At 37.4% G+C, this 27,094-nt stretch overlaps 1 non-coding gene across 1 annotated transcript; it reads right to left on the bottom strand.

Moving 5' to 3' along the window:
* Window positions 1-9,677: 9,677 nt before the first annotated feature.
* Window positions 9,678-9,750, bottom strand: TRNAK-CUU. The gene has a single exon. It is a non-coding gene; the product is annotated as a tRNA-Lys (tRNA).
* Between the last annotated feature and the right edge of the window lie 17,344 nt (window positions 9,751-27,094).

Here is a 27,094-nt window from a genome sequence, read left to right as displayed (position 1 = left end):
CTCATTTTCTCAGACTAGTACTTCTTAAGAAAAGCAGATACTAGTTTTGCAGTGATACATTGAAAACTTACATTTTTCAAAACTGGAGGCACTTGAGTCAAATGTTTCAAAATGAAAATGTCCGAGCACTAGAATATGTTGAAGGAAAAGGGACAAAGGAAAGGAATGTGCATTTCTTAATCCCTAAGTGCAAGTCCTCTGTCCATCTCCTTGCACGTGCTGTGCATTTACTCTTCATACCCACCATTTCTGCCCACCTTCCAGGTCTGTCCCTGAGATTCTGAGGAGTCGAACAGCTTGTGTAGTGGAAGAGATTCAGAACTGGGGTCTCAGGCACACTTTATCTCACCGAACTTCTGCATTTTTGTCTTCTCCATGAAAAGCTATAAATCTTTCAATGGCTTGAGACCATGACCCTTCACCAAGAGAACCATCCCTACTACGACCATTGTCAACATCTTGTCCATGTAATTAGATTAAAAATCTACAAAATAGGAATGTAATTAGTCCCTCCTCAAGGTATCATTGGGAGGATAAAATTTTTTTTAAAGATTTCAGTTATTTATTTGAGGGGGGGAGGAAGAGAATACAAAGAGTGGGGTGAGGGGCAGAGGGAGAAGCAGACTCCCTGCTGAGCAGGGAGCCTGATGTGGGGCTCCATCCGGAGAGTGTGGGATCATTATCTGAGGCAAAGGCTGATGCTTAACCGATTGAGCCACCCTAGGCACCCCGGGAGTATAAACTTGAATAATACACATGTGTTCATTGTCTTGCATTTAGGAAATTCAATAAATGTGCTTGAGTATGGCTGGATCATAGAGTGGATATATGGTTGGCTTTTTTTTTTTTTTAAGATTTTATTTATTTATTCGACAGAGATAGAGACAGCCAGCGAGAGAGGGAACACAAGCAGGGGAGTGGGAGAGGAAGAAGCAGGCTCATAGCAGAGGAGCCTGATGTGGGGCTCCATCCCATAATGCCGGGATCATGCCCTGAGCTGAAGGCAGACACTTAACCACTGTGCCACCCAGGCGCCCCATATGGTTGTCTTTTTAAGAAGCTGTCAAGCTTTTTTCCAAGGTGTTTGTAGACATTTCCATCAGCTCCGTATCCTCACCAACATTTGGTATTCATAGACTTAATTCAGCCCTTCTAGTGGATGGCAAAGGCATTTCTCTGATGACTAATGATGTTCAGCAACTTTTTAATGTATTTCTTTGTTGGGATTAATGTAGGGCATGAAATCAGCCATAATACTTGGCTTGCTAAAATGTAGCACAGAAGCCGCTGAGGTCAGGGAAGTTTTCAGAGAAGGGCCAAGGCCTTTGGAATGCCCAGGCCTCTGTGACCACTCTGCCATTGGAATGTCGTGGCGGAGTTGCCTTCCTGCATCTTTCTTAGCCCAAACAGATGCCCTGTGATTAAGATGTAAGCATTGCCCCTTAGGCTATGTCTAATAGAATGCGCCCAAATTAGCATATCCCAAATTAGCATATCGTATCTTCCCGGTAAACAGATCCTCCCAGTTTCAGTAAGACCCCCTTGTGAACATCCTGTGCTTGAGGAACAGTGGTAAGGATTTGTGAGCATCCTGAAGGATTAGTAAAAGCGGGAGAGAAGAAGAGCGAAGGGTTTTTCATCTCTGAGCATTGACCTGCTTGCCCTCCTCCTCTCTTTCACGGCAAAGTTTGGAGTAATTTTTCATCCCTCGGTGGAGGGATTGCTGGCCATTCCCAGCAAGTGGTAACCCCGACGTGATCACCTTGCAACAGACACCATACAGATCCCCTGAAAACGAAAAGTCTGTGCGCAGTAAGTTGGCACTTGCTCATGGCCAAGTTCAGGGAAGTTTCAGGCAAGGGTACTTTTACGGAATTAAAAGTTCTCTAAAAACTTCAGATACAGGGCAAAGCCTCTCTCTCGAACAAAGACAATATATCAAGGTTTTAAAGCAACTCTTAAAGGCTAATATTGCTACCGTAAATGAGAAACAGCTCCTTAAGGTGAGCGGGGCCTCTGTAACGGAAGACCAGCTTCAGGGTTTGTTAGAGGTTATTGAACAGAACCCATGGTTTCCTCACCGAGGAACTTGAGATGTAGAAGTATGGGAGAGAATTGGAAAGAACTTGAAACATTGCCATAAAGAAGGTAAAAAGGTGTCCCTTGCTTCCCTTACTGTATGGGGTCTAGTCAGGTCTGCCCTGGTCCCTTTACATACTGAGGACACCTCAAAGGTCTTTAAAGAAAAAGGGGAACCTACGACTCCTTTGGCTCCTGAAATTAGCTCTTCAACTTTTCAAGTTAGACTCAACATTTCTTGGGCACCTAATGTGTCATCGTTGCATAGCATATATTCAAACTTTAGCCCAATTTGTATTAATCTTTTATGGTTAAATTAAGAAATACTTCACATATACTATATACATAATCCTTCATTTGTGTTGTCCTATTAATATTCTTAAAAGTGATTTTTGATAAACAACGTTTTATTATAATGAAGGACAATTTAATATATTTTTTGTTCTTTTTTATTTCACCCATCCCCCTCCCTCCCTCCCTTCTGGCAAACACCAGTTTGTTCTCTGTATTTAAGAGACTGTTTTGTTTTGTTTTTTAGATTCCACATATAAGTGAAGGCATATGGTATTTTCTTTCCCCGTCTGACTTAATTCACATAGCATAATACCCTCTGGGTATACATTTTAATGCTAGAGTTTTTTTTAATGCTCTAAGATAGTGTTGTCTGCTTCAAGCTTATCAAGATATTCTTCAATATTTTCATTTAGAAACTTTTTGGTTCTAGCTTTGAAGTTTAATTTATGAAGCATTTTGAATTGATTTTTGTGCATGGACTTGAGTAGAGTTTAAAATATTTATTACAGATAAATGAAAACACATGTCCACAAAAACACTTGTGTGAGAATAGTCATAGAAACGTTATTTAATATGGCCAGGAGTCAGTAAAATAATTTGTCAACCAAATTATGTCAGAAATGAGTAATATAAGCTATGGCATATTCACAGAGTGGAATACTACTCATCACTGAAAAGGAATGGGCTGCTGACATAGGTGAAAACAAATTAACATATGATGTCATTCATGTGAATTTCAAGTGCACAGAAAACCAACCTTCGGGGGCGCCTGGGTAGCTCAGTCCTTAAGCATCTGCCTTCGACTCAGGGCGTGATCCCGACGTTCTGGGATCGAGCCCCACATCAGGCTCCTCCGCTGGGAGCCTGTTTCTTCCTCTCCCACTCCCCCTGCTTGTGTTCCCTCTCGCGCTGGCTGTCTCTCTCTCTGTCAAATAAATAAATAAAATCTTTAAAAAAAAAAAAAAGAAAACCAACCTTTGGTGCTAGAAGTCAGAAAACACTTAATTGAGGAGGTAGAGTTAATTGACTGGAAAGGGTCTTGAGGGAACTTTCATTATATGTTGTTTTTTGGGAAGTGGTACATGGATGCATTCAATTGTTGAAATCAACAAACAGTATAAAATCTATACATTCCATCTCAAAAAATAAAGTAAAAAATAAAATAAAAAAGGAGAGGAATGACTGGTTATCATGGCTTTCTGCATCAACCAACCAGTTGATGGAAAGCCTTGTGCTAAGACTCCTCCTTTTCCTTTAGAAACTCCTAGTTCCTCCCTTCTGTTTCTGAAGGGTTGCTAGGCCCTAAGGGCACGCCCAAGTCAGCGCTCCCTTTGGGGATGGAGCCACAGCTCTGTGGGCTGAGGTCCTTCAGCAACTGTGGAAAGCTGCACAATACCAAAAACCAAATGCCAGGAACCCTGCCTCAGTCCCGCCCTCCTCTTGCATGCTCATTGCTCAGTGACCTCTTTAGCTTCTGAAAAAATACAGTGATGAATTTATTTTATTCATGAATTTGTCGCTGAAGAAATGGAAGCTCAGAGACGTTAAATAACTGTTCGAGTTGCTCAAAAATGATATTTTTTCAGCACTAAAATCCAGGTGTGTGTGAGTCTACTTGCTTCACTCTGATGCCTCGTGGGCAAGGAGGGGCTTTCAGAGTCCTTGGGAACAATTTATGTTCTGGAGGGAATAGTTCAAAAGAGTCTGCTTGTCTAAGAACAGGGTGAACACTTTCAGCCCTTCAGTTTCCTACATGTATCAGTACTGAAAAGCTAATTAATTCATATCAATTAGAGGAAAATTACATTAATTTACTGTGTATTAAATATGTTTTTGTCTCTGCATCCCAAAGTATTAGTGAGTTTGGTGTGTTTAATTTCTCTTCCCTCTCAATTTATATATTATTACTTCATAAATAGTGATTAGTTCATTTAACATTTATCAAATACCTAATGTGTGAAAATCCCAGATATGCTTACAGAAAATAATATATAAAAGTGTAAGAGAGAATTTGGTATTGAACACATATTTTGTTTAAAGTACTTGCTTCCTGCCTAGTTTCATTCAAAATGTATAAGACAGTACTTCATTCTTCGAGCATTTACAATTAAGTTGTAGGAGATATTTTTTACAAATTTCTTTTTAATTAGTTAATCACTTCCACACTGCTCTATCGACATTTTTAAAAGGTTTTAAAGTAGCTACCCAAAAAAACAAAAAAGAGCAAAACAAACAGGATTGGCAAACAAACAGAATGATTTCTTCATTATTAAACAGAAATGATAAAGGTATCCAAAGAAATTAGGACAAAAATAATAGTGGAAAAATGAAGCCAGAAATAGTCTAGTCCAGCAAACATTTTCAGATTTACCTATAAACTTGCTGATTGATTGTCAACAAATTTTGCTCTGACCTCACTAGTGGGCCCTTCAGAGAGGGGCATATGCCATGCTGTAGTTTCATGGTTTCCACACTTAAAAAGGGCCAGTTATATCACCAGCAAAAGACAGGTTTATTTGGGAGTAAAGGAAAATTGCAGTCTGGGACAAAGGAGTTGTGGCAAAACCACAGACAAGCCCAGAGAACAAAGGAGAGGTACTTTTTTTAGGGAGAAAAGGAGGAAGTTGGAGAGTGTTACAAACTAAAAGTCCTTGGAGTAAACTGGGAATTCCATCTAGAGTGGCTTCTCATTGACTGAGCTGTTTATGGGTGGAAGGGGAGGAGATAAGGAAAGCGGTTTTTCCCATAGGCTGGGATAGTAAGGCAGTGTCTGCGTGCAAGGTCAAGTCCATGTAAGGTCAAGTTCGGCTCTTCCAGCTGGTTCTGCAGTTGACTACAAATGGTAGTGAGGGTTCCCGTGACTAATTTTCATACCATTTTATTAAGGAAAACAGCTGCTCAGCAGAAAACAATTATTACCAAGACACTATCTCTTCATAAACAGAAGACTGCAATGCAGTGGGAAATACTGACAATTATGTTGGGAAGAGGAATTTTTTTTTTAATTAAAATTCTTCAGGAAAGTATACAAAATAGCACAAATGCGTAAAGCATGAATACTAATTCCAAAACATGTTCGCTATGACTCACATTAATTGCAAATATTAATAGAAGGATACTTCATCCATTTCTGGAGGAAGAGACACACTACAGAACTTTTTTTTTTTTTAATCATCTGAAAAATAGTGGCTTAGCTGATCATTAGACACGATATGTGAAAATTGGTGGCAGACAGGAAGAAATGTCTCTCTCTGCAACCTTGGGGTTTTAAAATTCCACCAAGACGGAAGATGGCTCTAGAACAGTTATAACAAGGGTTAAACTGAGAGAGAGGTGAAGACTTCCGCTTCTGGTTATGGAGAACCAGATTATATCAGATTAATACTCCCAAGGAGAACAATTTGATGAACCAGATACAAAATTTTAAAAAGCATATATATTTGAAGCCAGCACAGAGCCACCAAGCTTGCAGGACTTGAAGGGGGAAAGTCCTAAAAAAAAAAAAAAAAAAAAAGGAAATTTGGAAAGATAATCCAATACGCACACTAATTTTCCACATGGGGAATTTACTAATTCATTAACACTGGCTATATTGAGAAGTAGAGCAGAATTTAGTAAAAAACTGAAAAGCTAGGATAATCCAATATTCTGACAGGTCTGGGAAGATATATGTTCAATAGGACAGGATCTACCAGGAAAAGGGTCCCTAACAGACACACACAGCCTTCCAGCGGGCTACATACCAGAAGAAAGGATGAAATGAACAAGCTTTAATAAAGCTTGATCCCCAGTTTCAAATCAGATCAATCTTAGACTGGACTAAGGTGATTTGCTCCTATCTTATTCCGGAGAAGGGAAAATAAACTCTAAATGTGGGAATATAAAACTACCCAGAACCTTAAATAATTTCTAAAATATTTCATGGCATTCAGTTAAAAATTAGCATGCACACCAGAGACAAAAATAAAATTATTTAAATCAAAATAAAAAAAGACATTAGAAAAGTACTGAGGAGATTTATGTATTAAAATTACAAGACACCAAAAGTAAAATAAATGTGCTACCATGTTCATGAGAATGGATGATTTGATGGACACCGTCAACAGAAAATAAGAATCAGTAAAGGTAGAATTATATTGAAATTCTAGGAGATAAAATTAAGTAATTGAAAATAAGAACTCATTACATAATATTAACAGATTAATATGATTGAGGAGAGGATTATTGAAGCAAAAAATAGGTCAGTAGAATATATAAGATTGAGATATAGAGAGGGAAAAAGATGAAAATGCAGAAGAATTTTTTTTATTGAAATGGTTTAAATAAAACTTATAAAAATGGAGGGATATGTTTCTTTCATGGATTAAAAGCCTTGATATTTGAAAGACTTGGTTCTCTCTACTCTGGCCTGTCAACTCATGAAGTTCCATTCAGACTCTCAGCTAGGAAATCAGAAGGCCAAGCAAGTGAACACAATTACAATAAGGCCATTTGTCACGTACGAGCACGTATCAGATGTATACAGCCTCGGCAGTTAAGACAATTTGTTACTGGCATTAGAGTAGATACGTAGATTAATGGGAAAGAAAGGGGAGCTCAGAAACAGATCTACCCATGCAGCATTTGGTATTTACAAAGGAAAAATGTACACAAACAGGGAAAGATAGTCTTCCAGTGAGGGATTCTGAATCAATATTTGTACAAAGAAAGATAGAATCTGGTGTCTATCTCATATATTGAACACTGGACACAATACAATGCCTGTGAATAGTAGAATGGATAAATAAATGTTAATAAAGTGAAAATATATATATATATATATATATATAAATATTATGACAAAACTAATCTACGAAGTTAAAAGTTAAGGTAATAGTTAGCTTCCAGAAAGTGATGGAATAGTGACAGGATAGTGATCGAGATATTTCCAAACTGCTGCTAGTGTCCTAAGTACCCTGTTTCTTTATCTGATGGGTGGGTGCACAGGCACATTTACCTTGGAAAATGCATCATCTTTACACTTAACATTTGTGTGCACCTCTCTCCCCCCACTAACCAAGAAACCCAAAGATTAAAACCTGTACAACAATTAACAAAACGTGGTTCATGGAGTTAAATTTGAAACATGAAACTAAACTTTTAGAAAACCTTGGGAGAAAATTCTCAGGATGTAGATTAAGATGAGAAGTTCCTAGACCCCACACCTGAGATCCCCCTAGCTAGATCCTAGGGAACATGAGCAGAGGAGGAAAGGGAGGGGAAAGGGGGAGGAGGATTGATGAGAAGGAGAAAGAGTAAAAGAGGGTGGGGGAGGGACAGAGAAAGGAAAAAGAATTCTCAAAGGCTAAAATCTGAAGAAAAAACTAAATATAGCCCGTTCATTGAGCATGAAAACATTCATTTATTTATTCAACCACAAAGTGTTAAATTAGGGGTCCTGCCAAGGTAGTGTCAAAGTTTCTGCAAAATTTGACTATGTACTCTTATAAATTACAGGTTTTCTTAATCAAAAAAGAGACAGTTATTTTGAGGAACAACTTAGGCAATTTTTAAGAAGATAAAGGAACAACCATTGACTTGTTCAGGGAGCTCTGGTACCCAGGCTGCAGATTTGAGCGTATAAATTATCAGGTCAAGACAAAACAGAATATAAAGGGATGTAGGTGCGTCAGGGTTATGTTTGCCAAATTACAGTGTCAGCTCAGCTAGGAGGCTCTCTACGTTGGGGGCTGATTTGGGCTGCATGTGACAGAAAAAGAAAATAGCAATAGATTAAGGATAATGGCACCCTCTACTCAGCCCAAAACACAACCCAAACTCACAGTAAACTTACTGAAAAAACTCAAACTCCAGGATCTCTGGATGTCATGGGAACTTCTCTAAAGTCCAAATCTGAGTCCTTTCCAGCTAATGAGCCTCCAGAGAAGCAGCACTTCAGCACAGGCTTCTGAGTTTGACTTTTATTTGGAAATTCTGATTCCTCAAAATCTTAGTGGACTGCCAGTGTGTGTGTCTGTTTTATGTGCAAATAATCCCAGCCAAACATGTTGTCACAAAATGCATTTCAAATATGGTAATTTTTGCCTCTTAGACACAAACTTCCCTGTTTGGTCCAGTCTTCTCTTACTTGGATGGCTTAAGCTCACTTGAAACAATAGGCTCAGGTAGGAAACACACTGACTGAGGGCTGCTTCTCCCAGAACGTAGGAGGAATAGTTAACAAACTGAGGGCTTCAGAGGGGAGGGGGGTGGGGGAATGGGATAGACCGGTGATGGGTAGTATGGAGGGCACGTATTGCATGGTGCACTGGGTGTTATACGCAACTAATGAATCATCGAACTTTGCATCAGAAACCAGTGATGTACTCTATGGTGACTAACATAATATAATAAAAAAACATTAAAAAAATTAATGATGTACTACATATTGGCCAATTGAACTTATTTTAAAAAAGGAAAAATAAATAAGAATTAAAAAAAAGAATGGGGGGATTTTTAAAAAAAGATTTGGGGCTACATTTTTAACTTCTGCTTTGGTTGCCATTTTACAGTGACCCTTTACAATTGCTTAAAGTTTCTATAGAAAAGGAAATTTTTTCCAACCCTGCAATGCTATAAATAATAAGACTGTCAGTGAGTTAAGAATACAAGCCACACACATACAGCATGTCCCTTAGCACTGTGATACTTCTTTCCCTTCATTCTGCAAAGCGTCATGGAGTGAATTTATCTTCATCTTGTATAAGGCGAGCACATACACCATTTCACTTGGCATAATCCTGGCTTATACTCCTTGTCCAGACAAATGTATTAATAGTTCTCCCTTTCACTGTGAAAGAGTCTGAGTTTGGAAAATAAATTATGTTTATCTTTCTGTTGTCAGACTTCACCGAATGGTTCAAGAAGGAACTACAGACACCACCATTTTAAATGTTTTCTGTAATTTTACTTAAGACTCCAGCCTTGGTCATTGCATGGTCTGAGTCTGGAGATGAAGCAAACAATAGTTAAAATGGCTTGACTCTGCTTCACAGCAGTTACAAGCTTTCCAGACCGCAATGGGTAGACCCTCCTACCTGTTGCTAAACCTTTCTACTCAGTTAATGCCGCATTTTGGATTCTCTTAGCAATAGCATTTAAATTCTGTATCAACTAGTGATTGAGTTTGGCTATGTTTAATTGAATACCTAATGAATGGTGGCATAAACATGTTACATGTTTCAACATGGGGAGAATAACTGATAATGGTCACTCCAGTCTGGGACTGCAATTATTATTATTATTATTTTTTTAAGTAGGCCCCATGCCCAACATGGGACTTGAACTCATGACCCTGAGATCAAGAGTCACATGCTCTACCAACTGAGCCAACCAGGCACCCCTAGGACTGCAATTTTCAAAATGTGTCTATGGACACAGAGATTTCCCCAGAACCCCTCCAGGGGGTTTATGGAGCCTACACCATTTTCAGAATAATACTAGATTACTTGCTTGCTTTCATTGTGTGGACACTTACATTAATGATACAAAAAAAAAAAAAAAGTGGTGGCTGATACTGTTGGCATCTTAGTACAAATCAGAGTGGAATCATTTATACTAGTAAACATTTGTCTCTTTATTGTCATATGCTTAAAGAAGAAAAGAGTCCACTTCACTTTAAAATGTTCTTGATGAAACAACAAAAATATTAATTTTATCAAACATTGAGCTTGAATACTTATTCTAGATGACAAAATGAAAATACATATAAATCACTTCTGATGCATATGTAAGCACAAAGGTTGCCTCCGAAAATAACTGTATGTGTTTGAATTGCAAGTTAAGCTAGCTGCTTTTTTCCATAGGACACGATTTTTACTTGGAAACCATGACTGAGAGACAAACTATCTGTATTCAGCCTTGGTTGTGTAGCATCTATTTCCTCAGGAACAAACTAAATGAATGTGTCTCTTTAACTAAAATGATCGGTATCATTGCCAATGATAGTATTTGAGTTTACAAGTGAAAATCAAATTTTGGAAAAATTGTTACCTCCCCCCATGAGACTGGCTGTTTCTCAAAACTTCAGATTTTCTTACGAAAACATTGGCCATGTCAACAAATTATTTTTTCATGTTTTATAACTAAATATGCTGGTCATTGGAGGAGCTACAAAAATCAGTGAGCCAGTATTTTTAAATGACTCACGCATGATGTTACAAGGTTGACAGCATGGGTAAAAGACTCACCCAAAGTGCAAGACAGACGAGTGAGTGTAGATGTGACACAGCTCAGAGAGCATGACATTCATTTTAGATTCCATATTGCAATTCATCTCTAAGAAATTCACACTAATCAAGTTCGGTTTAGTATCGAAGTATCCACAATGATATAAAAAGGTTATTAAAGTACACTTTTCTTTCCCAACTGCTCATCTGTGTGAGGCCAGATATTTTTTACAATACTTAAAAAGTAAAATAAATCCCACAAATGATGGAATGCAACAGCAGAGATGATGTGAATCAAGCTACCTGTTATTAAGCTAGGCACTGCAATTTCTTCCAAAAATCTAAAGTAATGCTACTGTTCTTCCTAACACTTTGGTTTTTGAAAAATATAAATATGTGAAGCACATTTTGAAAAACAGAAGCACATAAAAATATGCCATTTACGTTAATGTGTAATGTGATTAATATCGTTATTTTAAAATGAATAAGTAGTGAATTAAATAAGGGATAAATAATAAATTAGTTTTATTCAAAGTAATAAATAATTATTAATTTAAATTTTCTATGCTAATTATCAATAGATAAAACAGATTTAAACATGTCTCTTGAGCATTCATTAGATGAATCTTGAGACCAGTGTTTGAGGAGCACTATTCTATAAGGCAAATAATTACAACTTGTAAAAATATAACCTTTCCTATTTTACCATTAATACATAGTAATTGTGGATTGTTAAAACTAAGAAGATTCAAACAGTAAGGAAGATTATGATACTGCTACTTTTTTCATCTATATGTTAAAAGACTAAGAACGAAAGTGTTTTGTTATTTTGTCCAAAGTTAAGGTGTTAAGGGATTCAAGCAAAGGGTCATCAGATTGGCCCATTTTTGCAGAAGTGTGTTCTTCTAAATTAGAGAAAGTAATAATTGTGGTAAATTTCTATATCTCATACTGCTGCTGATAATAAAATTGTTATATAGCTTTGCAGAAATTCAAGGTATCAAAAGAGCTTTAAAAAAATTCATACTTTTGACTCAATCTCAGTTGTAAGATACCAGAATGATCAAACTATGACTTGCAAGTACATCAAAATTAGGCAAATCTAAATAATTATAATTGCAAATATTTTTGTCATAATATCATCTACAACACGAACCTGCTGGAAACAATGTATATATCTGAGAGTATTGACAAGAGGATATTCTGCAGCCAGAAAAATAACATTTATTAAAGTGTATGTTAATACAGAGAGACTTAGTATAAAAGCAGACATAGCTAAGGCAATACTTACAGATATATGTTTAGCTTGAAATATATGTATCAGGAAGAAAAAAAGGGCAAAATAAATTACACATTAAACTCAAAATGTTGGAAACGAATCAAGTAGCTAAAACCAAAGGAATGTAGACAAAAGTAACAGGGATAAGTGGGTGATGAATGAAGTAGAGAACACAGCAACAAACACAATAGCACATCTTTACAAAATTAAAAGGTGCTACTTTGAAAAGAAAAAGCAAGTTAAATAAATCTCTGGTCTGGGAATATTAATTGAGAAAAGGAGATCTAAGACTAAAAAAAGCGATATTGCAAACCACTACACCCTAATAAATTTTAGAACCAGAGGAAATATGTAACTTTATAGATATTAAATGTCAAATTTGCTCAAAAAATAAATGGAAAACCCATAAATTAAAATGTATTAAATATATTGAAATAATGTTCAAAGACCTCTCTCACCCCAAATTGGTAATAATTGTTCACAAAATTCCATGCTTTCTAGTAAGAGTTAAATTGCTCAAGAAAATGGAGGGAAGAACATTGGGCCTATAATTTCATGAAGTTATTTTTACTCAATTCAAAACCAAATGAGGAAAATTCATGATTATAGGCTCAGTTCACATATTGATATACAATCAGAAATAGTAAATAATATTTAACTCTTCAAATAATACATTATAGTAAAAGCACATACTGACTGCTCTCAGACCACAGTGGCATTAAACTAGAAATAACAGATCACCGAAAAAAGCCCCAAAATACATGGAGAGTAAACAACACACACATACATAATTAACATGTATGTCAAAGAGGTAATCTCAAGTGAAGTTAATATTTTGCACTAAATGGAAATGAAACTCACTGAAATTTGTGGGATTCAGTGAAAGCAGTGCTTAGGGGGAAATTTTTGGCATCAAAAATTTATAACATTGAATATATTAGAAAAGATAAAAATTAAGGAAAAAAATCTAATATTAGTAATCTAAGTTTCCATCTGAGGACACTAGAAAAAGAGCAAATTTGGTTCAAAGCAAGCAAAGTGAAAAATAATAATTAGAGCAGAAACCAATGAAGTTTAAAACAGGAAATCAATAGAGAAAGTCAACAAAAACAAAAACTGATTCTTTGAAAAGATCAATGAAATCAATAAGACTCCAGTTAGACTAAGAATAAACAGAACAAATTATTAATATGAGAAATGAAGCAGACATCACTACAGATCCCATGGAAATGAAAGGATGGTAAAGGGGTACTATGAACAGCTCTGTGCCTACTAAAGTGATGACCTAGATGAAAAGTGCTGGTTACTTGAAAGACGCGGTCTGCCCAGATTCACACAAGGAAGAACAAGACTAACTGAATAGGCCTTCATCTAAAGAAATTAAACCAATAATTAATAATTTTTCAAAACAGAAAGCAACAGATCCAGATGGGTTCCCTGGTGAATTCTAACAAACATTTAATGAAGAAGTTATACCAATTCTGTATAATCCCCTTCGGAGTATAGAAATGCTTCCTAACTCATTCAATGAGGCCAGCATTACCCTAATTCCACTATGAGAAGTAGATGTTATAAGAGAACTACAGATCAGTATCTTTCATGAGCATAGATGCAAGAATCCTCAATAATACATTAGCAAATGGAATTTAACAAAGTGTGAGAAGAATTACACACCACAACCAAGTGGGATTTATCCCAGGTATGCAAAGCTGGTTCAACATTCAAAAGTCAACAGACCCAAACACCAACAGGCTAAAATTAAAAATTGCAAGTTCATATCAGTAGATGCAGAAAAAAATTTTGACAAAATCCAACACTGATTCATGATAAAAATTCTCATTCAACTAGGAATAGATAGGGAAGTGCCTATTCTTGATAAAGATGGTCTACAAAAAACAAACAAACAAACAAACAAAAACTACACCCAACATCAGATTTAATGGTGAGAAACTTGAAGCTTCCCCACTAAGATCAGGAACAAGGCAAGGATGTCCCCTGTCCCCTCTAGCCACTCAAGGTGAAGCCTACCTCATATCTCACCTGTTCCTGATTCAGATAATAATTAGATAAGACTTGGGCTTTAGGCTTTAGAATTGATGCTGGAATGAGTTAAGACTTCGGAGCCTGTCAGGATGGATTGAATGCGCTTTGTAGGTGAGAAGGATATGAATTTTGGAAGGCTATAGGCAGAATGTACAGATTGTATGTGTGTATCTCCTTGAAATGCATGTGTGAAGTCCTACCCCCAGAGTGATGGTACTTGTAGATGGAGCCTTTGAGAGTGATGAGGGTTTGGTGAAGTCATGAGGGTGGGGCCCTCAGGATGGGATTATAGGAAGAGACACCAAAGAGCTTGCTCTTGTGATTTCTCTGCACATACACAAAGATCTCACGTGAGCACACGGCCAGATGCAGCTACCTGTAACCCAGGACAGGAGGCCTTAAAATGAAGCCTGCTTTCCCACCATGTTGGTCTCAGATGTCCAGCCTCCAGAGCTATTAGAAAAAAATTCTGTTGTTAAAGCTACTCAGTCTTTGGTCTTTTGTTACAGGAGCCAAGCTGATTAATACATGCAGTGACTGGGAGAGACATGTGTGAACCCGAGTCTTGTTTCCTTCTCCAAAATAGGAATACCAAGCACACTTTGCCTGATTGTTGTGTGGTGTAGTTAAGGACTTATGGCATAAGCTATGGAACTAGATTCTCCAGAATTGATTCTCTATTTCATAATTTCATAACTAGAAATAACTAGGGCAAGTTAGGCAAACTACTTCTCTCATTTGTTCCCTCGTCAGAAAACTGCGCATGATAATAAAATCTGCCCCATAGGGTTGCTGTGAGAATTACAGGAATTAGTAGTCATTGCAGTGTTGTGCTGCATAGTCTGGGCTCAATAAATGTTCCCTAATAAAGAATAGTATCCATTCAAATCATATGCATTTTCTCTACATTGCTGTATCTTTCCATGTGCAGCTTTTGTGATTTATACCTCTGACTTTGACTCACCTCCTTTCACCTCCAGCCTGCAGGGTCATCAAATCCAGCCCCTGTTCTTGAGTCCTGGAGCACCTGCAGGTCTCTGCAGGCGGTGTCTGGAAGCAACAGGGTGCAATTAAGATGCAAGAAAGGAAAGTGGAAAATAGGAAAAAAAGGGGAAAAAATGGAGCTGCCTCTGATTTTAGTTCGCCTCCTAATTAGCAAAGTAATTAAAAACACATGGGCAAAGTGGATAGCTCTATGCAGTGTTGGCATTCTGAATGGCATCTTCCTGTGGGAAGAAGGAGGGATGATTGATGCGCTCTTTCTTCCCTTCCTTTGTTTTGAAAGCTCTGAGTTCCTTTGGGCTTTGGCAAAGGCATTGTTTTTTTCCCATAGCAAATACACAAATCTGGATGTCTGGCCCAAGAATTTTAGCCACAGCAGTAATGCTTCCTGCTAGTTGAGTAATTTGCAACCCACAAAGACATTCAAATATATAAATTCGGCTCCCACAACGGCCTAGTAAGATTGGCAGGGTATATTTTCCCCATTTCATAGATGAGGAAATCACATTCTGTTCCAAGCACTCTGTGACTTAGCTGCAAGAGGAGGTCATATTATATTTATGTAAAATGAATTCCCAAGCATAGGGATGCATCTGGAAAACACATGAATGAATCTGTGGGCATGAGCGGGAAGTGCACGGAAGTTTCAGGGCTGGAGCAGGTCCAATCTCTCTGTCCAGCAGCAGGGTCTACGGTCAGCTCTACCATTCAGCCAACTTTGCTGCCTTCAGTGCTTCCTGGCTCTGTGGCTGTTGAGACCTTCATGGAGATTTAATATAAAATTTTGCAAAGTGCCTGGGACATAGTAAGTGCTCATTAATGCCAGCAGCTCCCTACTCTGCTTTCAGCACTCATGGCTTTTAACTGGCCACTGTGGGCGCTTGCTCGGTGTGGAGCATGACTGAACGTGACAGTTTAATGTGAGAATGTCTTGTAGTAAAGAGAGGCATTTTGACTTATTAACTCATTGTGGCCCAGCACAATGGAAGAATATGCATATTGTCCATAATATGTAAACTACCTCATCCAAACTCAAATTAAATGTTTTGGATATTGGCCTTATTTGGCGTTTTACATATGAAGCATCTATTAGGAGCTGGCAAGTACCATAATTCTTCCCACATACATGCTGTCATTAAACTATGCCAGCCTGGAGAGTAGTCATTGCTGACTCTAATTTGACAGATACGGATATCAGGGCTCAGAGAGCAAATACTCAGGAGATGGGGTTGACGTTTAATCAGAAGTATCTTTGCTTCTCCAGTGGGTGTGCGCATGTGGACAAACATGTAATGCATACGCGCGTGCACCTACTGTGTAACGGTGCTGATTTTTAGCTCTTCGTCATCTTTAATTATTTCAGTTGTTGACACAAAAATAATCTTAAATATTATTATTTAATGTACAGTTCTCCTAAAAAGGATATATTCCTGGAACAAGTATATAAGAATATTTCAATATAGTTACATCCTGTAAAGGATGTGTGGTGGCTTAGCCAGTGAGGCTCACAAAATAGCCTTAGGGAGGCCCACCTGGATCTCTCTCTACCCGGATTCTACTGAACTTTCTCCCCATGTTCCGCTACAGCCTCGTCTATATAACATGATCATATTAATGTAAGATCAGGCTGAGAAGACGGCACCGTAGTTGAGGGGTTTATCTAGCTAGAAGGTAACAAATGAACCCTAGAAGCTGGTCAGGGGCAGGGATATGTAATTCAGGTAAAGGAGTGGAAGAGGGCTGCTGATCAAAAACAGGAGCTGGAGGGGTCCCCTGAACTGTGCGGATGCTGAATGCTATGGACATGACTTCAGCTCTGGCACTTGCTGGCTGCATTCTCTTAGAAAGGAGACATAAACTTTTCGAGCCACAACTTTCCTACCCAAGAAAGGGGTATGTACAATGATATAGGAATCACAGTGTTGTTTTGAGGATTTATATATGCCTGATGCACAAAATCAGGGCTCAATAAATATTATCTGTTTTCACTGTTTTTGCATGAATTCACAAAGCTAGGAAATGGTAGAGATTTCATCACCTGGGTGTCTAGCACCTGCCTTCACAATACCATATTCATCGTGGCCACTTGTAGGTGCCTAGACTTAATTTTCACATTTTCTTGGTGTTGATATCAGCAACCATTGTCTTTCCCTGTTTTGTTTTTTTCTGCATGCACTTAGCACCACCCAACATACTACATATGCTAGTTATTACCATTTTTATTTTCTTTTTCCCTAAAAGAATATTAAGTCTCATGAGGACAGGAATTTTTATCTCTTTTTAAATTGTTTTTCTCTTAGTGGCTGGAAGACTGTTAGGCAAGCAGTAATTGTCCAATAAATATTTGTTGATTGAATAACACATGTACAATTTATTTATGGTAAAAAAAGACGAGTTCATCTTACTGCTTGAGGTAGCCAAGGTGAAATTTTATAGACGAAATGTAGGACAAGGAGCAAAAAGGCATTTCTGTCAAAGACTAGAGTAAGTACAATGTATGAGCCCATGCATGGCTTTGGGCATGGACAAGATATGGTTTCCATTGGAGAAAACTGGAAAGAACCAACATCAGTGAAAAAAGTCACATTCTCTAAATTTTGACTTTCAAACTATATTTTTTTGCAAGTAGTCATAACTGATCACCTGATAAATCTGAAACTAAAAAAAATTTCCAAAGACTCTTTCTCCAAAGTTGAATGCGTAATGTGTGTTTTGTCCCCCTATGAGGTAAGGCTAAACAGTTGACTATCAATCCATAATGTTTCATGAAACAGAATGGTGCAGCATTTCTAGGTCCAATATTTAGTGAGAAAAGGCTTTTACTTAGGCAAGGAGCTGGAGCGGAGCTGCCCTCCTCACCATCCCAGCTTTCCACCTGCACCTGGTGCCCTTTCTTCCCCTGCAGGAGCCTTGATCTGCTCATTAGACATGCAACAAAGAACCAGCCTGTGGAGCACACATTCATATTCATAACTCAAGTCTGCTGGAATTTTTTACATTTTCTTTACGGCAACTCATGGTAACAAGGACCAAATATCCAAGCAGCACAAATGGGACTGATGTGTGGGTCCTTGATTCAACCTTCTCCAGGGCTGTCTCTGCATTGCTATCTGGTGGTCTTTTTAGCAAGGTTACGGAGCGATGTTACTTCCCTACTTAAAAAAATTTCAAAGGCCCACATGCTCTCTAGAATAAGGTATACATTTTTAAAAATCTTATTATGGAAGGATCTGAATTATCTACTCTCCAGATTCAGGTCTTTTTTTTTTTTTTTTTTTTTTTTTTTTTTTTTTTTGTATTCCTGTAAATACAGTTTAACAGATTTATTGTGGTATAATTTACATAAGACAAACTGCACACATATATAAGATACACATTCTGATAAGTTTTCAGCTGTACATATACCCCTGAAAGCATTAGAGCAATCAAAATAATGAACATACCTCCATCACTCCCAAAACTCGACTCATGTCCCTTTCTCACTCCCTCTTCTGTCCTCATGAAACTACTGAACTCAAGCTTTTTTTCACTGACATTTAGAGTATATTTTCTGGAGAGTTCTATGTCTTTACTATTTTTCCCTTTTCCCTGCTTCTTTCTTCCTCTTTTTTAGTTGATAAATGGAACTGGAAAATATATATGATTAAACAGTTGAGTGGATGTGCAAAACCAGCAAAATAATCTAAAAAGAAGTAGTCATGTGAACTAATCAATAATAAACCCCACTATTTATTGTTATTTACTGATTTCCAGAGCATTTTATATTTATTATCTTATTAAACTCTCATACCCAATGGTGAGATTGTTGATATTATTTTTTTAGAAATAATAAATAAGGTCATCTATGATTGAACTAATTTTTAGTACCAATCACTCAAAAAATATTTGTTGAGACTCTATTGTTGTTCCAAGGGCTAAGCTACATATTTTTAACTTATTCTTTTTCCCTAAATACTCATGGGGAATTAATGAAGTCTTATTAGGCCTGTCATTTATTCTCTAAGTGAGAACATCTAGACAGTCATAGTTTACTCAAATCAGTTACGGCATAGTCAAGGTTTGCAACCTCAGAGTTCTTAGTTCGCAATTGTATGGAGTTACCATTTCTCATCTTAGAATCCTCTCAGGTCTAGAGATTCAGGACACAATAAGGATTGGAGAATTTGAAAGATGCCAACATACGAGAGTAGAGCTGGCACCCAAATGGTCGAGCGGGCATATACAAGCAGCAAGTTCCTGGAAAGGCTCATAGACAGATGGGGTTTAGAGCCACAAAGACCATGTGCAGCCCAGGGAGTAACTGATAACTAGAGAAAATGCAGTTCAAGGACCAAGAAAGTGTGAGAGATGGTACAAGCCCAGGGGTATCATCCAGCCTTGTAAAAACAGATCTGCATTAGAACCTGGGAAAGACAGAAGAAATTACTGATACTATTGTTGGCTACTCCCTGACACGTTCCCATGAGGCATCAGCAATGGGGTGTCTTGTGTATATATCATCTTTGTTGGGGTCTGTCCTAGAGCTTTTCTTATGGCACACTCTCTTCTAATTTTAAATCAGGCATCCTCTTTCACACCATCCCTGCTGCTGCCCTCATTTCAAAATAACTCCAAGATCCCCAGTCTGGTCAGATAACCAGTCCCAGAGTCCTGTCTTTGAGTACTCACTGCTGGAACTCATGAACCCACATTTCAGGCCTATCTGCTGGTGGTACTTCTGCTGCTGATTCCACTACACGCCTGCTGAGCAGAATCCCAGGAGCTCACAGGGATATGAATGCTCTCGAAACCACTACCAGTGAGGCTGGGGTTGACGCCAGAATTTCTGCAACAGCCCAGAGTTGCCTTATGTTGTTGTTGAGACTGATGCCAAAGGCACAACCAGAGCTGGAGGGGGAAAAATCCCCCTCTCTGCCTTGCATCTTGCTGCCAGTTCCTCCCATGGGCAGAAACTAGGAAACATATTTAAAGTATTCTAGCTCCTTGGAATTCAGAAAACATAGATGAAAACAGAGCTCATGATCACAGACTAATCATCATCATCATTAAACAAGGCTAGTTAAGTTCCTTGCACTGTTGGTAACTTTTGCTATTGTTACTGTTTAAAATAAATAATTCCAAGATCCTCAGTCTTCTATCCTAGGTTTCCAGAAAAAAATACAGGATGCTGCATTCAATTTCAATTTCAGATCAGCAATGAATAGTGTTTTAGTGTAAGTATTTTCCATGAAATATGTCCCATGAAGTATAGTATTACACATGCATACATGCACATACATACATACAAGGTCCAAATACTGCATAAAACATTTATACTAACAAGTGTTGATTATTTTTCTGAAATTCAAGTTTAACTTGGTATCCTATATTTTAATTACTAAACCTAGCAATCCTATCCCCAAGAGATTTGTGAGGATTACATGAGATAGCATCACTCCTTTACTGCAACTTTTATAGTTTAACTTTCTATGACTTGCAACTCTCCCTCCCTCCTTCTGTCTTTTAACAGAGATATTTGGTGGCAGACACTGTATTCTTAACCATTATTTATTAAGTGCCTATGCATGCTAGGGATCCTGATAAATCCTGGAGATGACAAATGGTGCATGTCGTGGATGCTGTAATACTATTCAGACCCACTCCCTCTGTTTCAGAATTGAGATGTTCATTCCCCTACCTGCTTGGAACATTGCAAGACATTGAATCTCAGCTGAATCCATCCTGGAAAACTGCCTTGAGCCAAAGAGATCCACCTTGTCCAGGTCATGGCCCCTTTGAGTGGCTAAGGGTCTGCCCACATCTAATGGCTGGGAAATGCAGGGGTACAAAGCCTGTTTTGTTTTTGTAGTTGTTGCTGTTTTTACCTGAAAGTAAGGTAAGACTTCTCCAGAGCTCCCTGCGGGATCAGCTGAGGCCATTGTTGTAACTGTTTTCTTGGTCAGCCTGTCTATGGAATCATGCTTTCCTGGAACATTTCTGCTTACCCTTATGCATAAGAATCTCAGAGTCAGCTTTTTGAGGGGTTCAGTATAAAAAGTGCTACCCTTAGGGAGCATAAGCTGCCCATCTCGGTTGCAAAACAACACTAACAACAGCAGCAACAACAACAACATTCTTTACATTAAAATCTAGTTTGTTCTTATTTCTGACTGCTCCTCAGCTCCTAGCAGGACCACAGTGCATGATTGTTGAATGATTGAATAAATGATCACGTGACTAAATGAATTATGTCTGTATTTCTCTAATCTCTCTCCTTTAATCTTCATATACAGTCATATATGAAGTGTATTTCTTAGCATATCCTGCCTCTTGTTTTTTAAAATTTACTCTGACAATTACTGAATTTTAATTGAAATGTCTAACCATTTACATTTAATGTGGGTATTTACATGCTTGGATTCATGTCTGCTTTTTGACCATTTGCTTTCTCTATGTTCCTTCTGATTTTAATTCTTCAGTGTCCCTTCTATTTTCTGTTGGATGCTTATTAGTATTCTATTTTAATCTATATATTGATTTTTTTACTACATCTTTTTATGGAAGTTTTAGTGGGATTTCTAGGGTTGACATTATATATTTAATTTTTTATGGTCTACTTATAATTAAATATTTGTACTACCTCAAATAGACTAGAACATTTACTACCATATGGGTACCTTTATCCTCTCCTCTTGTTATAGTTATCATGTTCATTCCATCTACGTACTTTAAAACCCTATCAGAAAAGATCATAATTTTTTTTTCTTTCTAGAGCCAAAGTTTAGATGTTTGACATTGTCTCATAGGACTATGATACTCTGCTCATTTTTTCCCCTTTAATTCTTCCCCTCACTTTTTTCCCAATCAGATAGTCTCAACTGATCTATTTTCAATGAGTAATTAGAAATATTTTGAAACTATTTTCTAAGACAAAGTTCAATGGTGGAATGATTAGATGAAAATCATGTGCACATTTTGGGATATATATATATATGTAATTGGAGATGACTATAAGACCTCTAAATTTAGACATAGTCTTAAGTATAGAAGAGAACTTGAACTGGAGATCTAGCTGTGGGCATGGGCGTATATGATGATATTAACAAGCCACGGTAGGATGAAATTTTTTTTATTACTTTTTAATTTTTTTTTTAAGTTTTACTTTTTTTTTTTTTTTTAAGTGTATGGAGCCCAGTTTGGGGCTTGAACTCACAGCTCTGAGATCAAGACCTGAGCAGAGATCGAGAGTTGAACACTTAACTGACTGAGCCACCCAAGTGCCCCCCCACCCTTTTTTATGGAAGGATGAAATTTTAAGGAGAGAACATGAAGTATAATGAAATAACCCTGGGCCTAATTATCAGGGAAGTCCAACATTCAAGTTAAAGTTGAAACCAGAGCTTTAGGAGACACACCAGCAGAGATCAGTGGCATGGGAGAAAAGAAAGAGCATCCCAAAAATGAAGGAAGGATTCACATTTGACACATGCCTTGCCCGTGAAACTAGATAATCTCCCACCACTCTGGCTTCCTGGCTCAAGCTAAAGTCCCAAATCACCACAATTTCTATTATGCTTGTAGAGCTACTGCCCCAGGCCCCCTGAATGAACACCACTTTTCAATTTAAGCCAGTTTCCGGGATCCCTCACCTTAATAGAAACCCCTTGAACTATGCCTTTTTTTCAGCTCATGCAGAACTTGGAAATGCCATTCAGTTTAAAATGATGCTTTTATAACAACGGACTATCAGAGAATACAGTTTGCTTTGAGGGCGAAAAGATTGAGCATCAGTGACATGATGCTGGCTCCAGCTTACACTGACTCAGAAGAGTCAGACGTGCGGATCTCTCTGACTCTGTTTAGTCATGTCATGTTGGTGGTTTAAAATCGGTCATAGAAGTAGCACTAACCCCATAGAAATCAGAAAATGCAACAAATCATAGCTGCTGCTTCTTTTTTTTTTTTAATAGAAAAAGCTGTGGCTGAGTTGTATCCTCCTAAAATTTATTGGTTGAAGTCTCAATTCAATGTCACCGTATTTGAAGACTTTAAAGAGGTAATTAAGTTAAGATGAGGTCACTAGGACAGGCCCTAATCCAATATGACTGGTGTCCTTACAAGACAAGGTGATGAAGGCACAGAAACATGCAAAGGAAAGATCATGTGAAGACACAGCAATAAGATGGCTATCTGCAAGCTAAGGAGTAAGATCGCAGAAGAAACTGACCCTGCTGACATTCTGAGCTCAGAATTCTAGCCTCCAAAATTGTGAAACAGTAAGTTTCTGTTGCTTAATCCACCCAGTCTGTGGTAATTTTTTTCTACGGCAGCACCAGCTAACAAATACAGAGAGCAAGTTGTTAAAGATGTATCTGTATATCGTTGCTAAAAACCCTTCAAAAGTATTTAGATGGCTCTGATAATAAAAAATAGCACCTTAAACTTGAAAACCAATTACTATTTAACCTTTATCGATAGAGACTTTGTTACATGCCAGCTGCTGTGACTGAGGTATGCTATCCCATTGATGACTGTCCTGCTCACCCCAGGACAGGGGTGGGGGCAGGGCATGAGGTGGGAGGAGGGTGGGAGTGTGGGGAAGGATCACAGACAGACAGACAGCAAAATGGGTTCTCACCCTTTCTTTTTTGGTCACTTGCTGCAGCCTGAGAATATTCACTACAATTGAGTCCTCATTTTCCTTATTGGCAAAATGACATAGTGATTCCATGAGGCTGGGACCTCCTGTATCTGAGTCTATTCAGTTTTGTCGTTCTTTATGTTTCCATGATTTTGAAAAAAGGCAAGCTCTCAGCAATATAGGCAAAAGGCATGGACACTGCTCTCATGGGGCTGGCAGATAATTAACAAATAAGTACACAAACATCTTTATGACCACACCTTGGGAAGTAATATGAAACAGACACGTGATCCACTGAACCAGCTCTCCTCCTCCTCCATTAAGTAAAGCTAGTGCCAATAGTACCAACCACAAAATCAGAAGAAGGACAAGGTACTTTCTTCTGGTCTCTTGAGAGAGATTACTGTCACCTGCTGCCTTCTTAGTCCGCATTTCTGCACACTCGTCTCCCAGAGAAACTAGTTCTTGGCCGCTCACCTGGGCTGTAAGAAAATAGTGTATCTTTGCCTCATTACAACGATGACCCCAGCTTCTGGGATCACAACAGTTCCGCCAGAAACAAATCTCTTTTTCAGCTATACATCATTTTGCTGAATGATGCCTGCCTCAATTCACAATCTTATTTTATGTTAATCTAATGCAATTGCTGGTTGGATACATTCTATAGATAGATATATAACTGTATATATTTATATATATGTAGAAATAAATATTAATATACAATTATATATTATATAGACTTTATATATTATTACATACTAAATAATTATATATTTATAATATATAAAATTAAAACTATTATTTTAATTATATAATATATAGAGACTTAATAATTTAACATTTTCATAATTTTTATAATTTTATAAATATTTCTATAATTTTATAATAATCTTAATAAAAAGAATATAGATATTCTTTTCTTTTTCCTTTTCTTCAGATTTTGTATTGGTTGAATCTGTCTCTGAAACTAGGTTCCTCCTGCTAGGCCTCTAGGACTTCATCCAGAGCTTATTTTAGTCAGTTAAGACTATAAAATTCAACTCCAGTCCTATGAGGAATGTCATCCCCAATAGGACTTCTGGTATTTTTATTTTGGGTCAGATGCAAAAGAATTCTGAGGACAGTTTGTCAGTTTGTATCAATACTGCTTTAACAGTGATGAACAGTCATACATTTTTTTTCTTTATATTCTTCTGTTTATTTATTTTGGTAAGTGTTACTTTATTTTTATTTCTGTTTTTCTCTCACAAATTTTAATGGGATATTTTATGGAATATTGTATATTTTAATGGAATAATGTATAATCACTCTATCATCTCTCTATGTATCTGTCTATCCTTATTTTCCTACCATGTGCCAAGCAAGTACTCTTCTGTCTTCACTATTAATGTGCCACCATCACTTTTGTAAATAAATAAAACCCTATTAGAAGTATTATGTAAAAGTAATCACATGGCCATCCATTTATGCATAAAGAAAGGTATATGCCCTCTGATACAACAATGAAGGCATTCCTTATCTATACTACTTGGAGGAGTCAAGTGAGACTTCACAGGTATGCACCAGGCTTGTTATTAGGTTAATAGGAAAATACAGACACAGAGAATAGGGTCAATATTCCTATTTTAAGAGGAATACCAAGAAAATCATGATGTAAAGTCAAGAAAATACCATTAGTGTCAAGAAGAACTGGGTTCAAATCCCAACTCTGCCATTTACTGATACTGTATCTCCTAAATAATACTACATTATTATTAAGGCAACTTTTCTTCCCAATATACAGGAAGTGTCTTATCTCCAAAGAGTGGAAGAATGGGGTCCAAAAGGTAATGTGATACAACTCTTCAGGGTACTACTTCATCCCGATGGTAGCATCCCCAAAGCAACTTCAGCTCCTTCTTGGTACCGCAGATGCTGCAACACCAGGACTGCCTTTCACTTCTTGTTCATGCAGAATGTGTGCCACCGTTACCCTGGGTCCAGGTCACTGCTGCAAGCCTCCTCCCCATAGCAACCCACCCCCTCGTTTTTCTGGAAAATTTCCTTGGCAGTTAAAGTTTCCTTCCCATGTCTGTCGGGAATATGGTAGTATTCTGAGACCCACTTGTGCAACACTGGAAGCAAAAAAGTTGAGGGGGCTAAATTCTGGTTCTTTTTCTCTGTAACACCATACGCATTGTGGCAAATGACATTTTTGGCAATACAACGCTATTATTATAACTTAGCTGTACAGTAAGCCTTCAAACCAGACAGAGAGCCCTCTAACTTTTCTCTTCTTTTTCAAACTATTTTATTAGCCCATGTTCTTCTTATTTGGAATCAGGACCCTAAATTTTACAAACAGCTTGATAATCTTGATTGGTATTGCACTGAATCCATATATGAAATTGAAGAGAATTGACATTTTAACAATTTTGAGCCTTCTAGTCAAAAGACATGATATATTTTCCATGTGTTTGGAACATATTTACTTTCAGCAATGTTATGTAGTTTTTGGCTTGACGTTTTATGCATAATAGATCAATAGAATAGAATAGAAATTTCAGAAAAAGGCTAACACATACATGGTCCATTGATTTTTGACAAAAGAGCTATGTTAAGTCAATAGAGGAAACAGTAGTCTTTAAATAAATGTTTCTTCAGCAACAGTATATCCACAAGAGACAAATATTTCAACTCCCTTAACTCCTGACAATAGGAAAAAATTGCCTTAAACGGATCATATACCTAAAGATAAAAGATATAATTATAAAAGTTCTAGATGCAAACAGGAGGAAATCTGCAGTATTGTGGCAAAAGATACTTTCTTGGGTAGAATAACAAAAACATAAGCCTTATAAAAATGGTTGAATTGGATTTCATCACAATTGAAAACTTCAGCCATTCTTCAGCCATGGTAAGGGAGTGAAAGACAATCTTCAGAATGTTAGAATGTAATCTCAGTTCCCATTTCTAACGAAGGATTTGTATCCAAAAATAACTCACCCCAGTTAGAAGACAAATCATCCAATTAAAAAATGGGTACTTTACCAAAACATGTCCTAATGGCCAGTAATCATTGCTTATTTATGAAAAAGAATGCTTAGCATTACTGGTCATCAGGGAAATACACACTGAAACCACAAGGAAAAGCCACTATGAATCTTTCAGAATGACTAAACTTTTTAAAATTTTAAGGTTATTCTGAGGATCTGGAACAATTGCAACTTGCCTACTGCTTTGCGTTAAGTCGAGTAATACAACTGCTCTGCAAAACTGTCAGTTTTCTATGAAGTCAAGCACACACTGAGCATAGGACCCTGGGATCCCACTCCTCTGTACTACTGAATACCTTCTCTGGATCTGTGCTGAGTATCCTTCACATTTCCTTGACTCCTTAGAACTTCAGACAACACAATGTTAATGTCAGAAAGACCATTTTTACTTTTTTTACTTGCTTTCTTTGCTCCTTTTTTGCTGCATGTCCTAAAAACAGAAAACAGCTGCTAATGGACAAATTAACATTAGCAATTAAAAAAAAAGCCAGTGAAAATGCAAATATTTTAGCAAGCTTGAGAAAACGGATTAAAA

Source organism: Ursus maritimus, unplaced genomic scaffold (genome assembly GCF_017311325.1).
Source record: "Ursus maritimus isolate PB19 unplaced genomic scaffold, ASM1731132v1 scaffold_9, whole genome shotgun sequence".
In the NCBI taxonomy this organism is placed as follows: Eukaryota; Metazoa; Chordata; class Mammalia; order Carnivora; family Ursidae; genus Ursus; species Ursus maritimus.
This window is presented reverse-complemented; position numbering and strand designations above follow the sequence as displayed.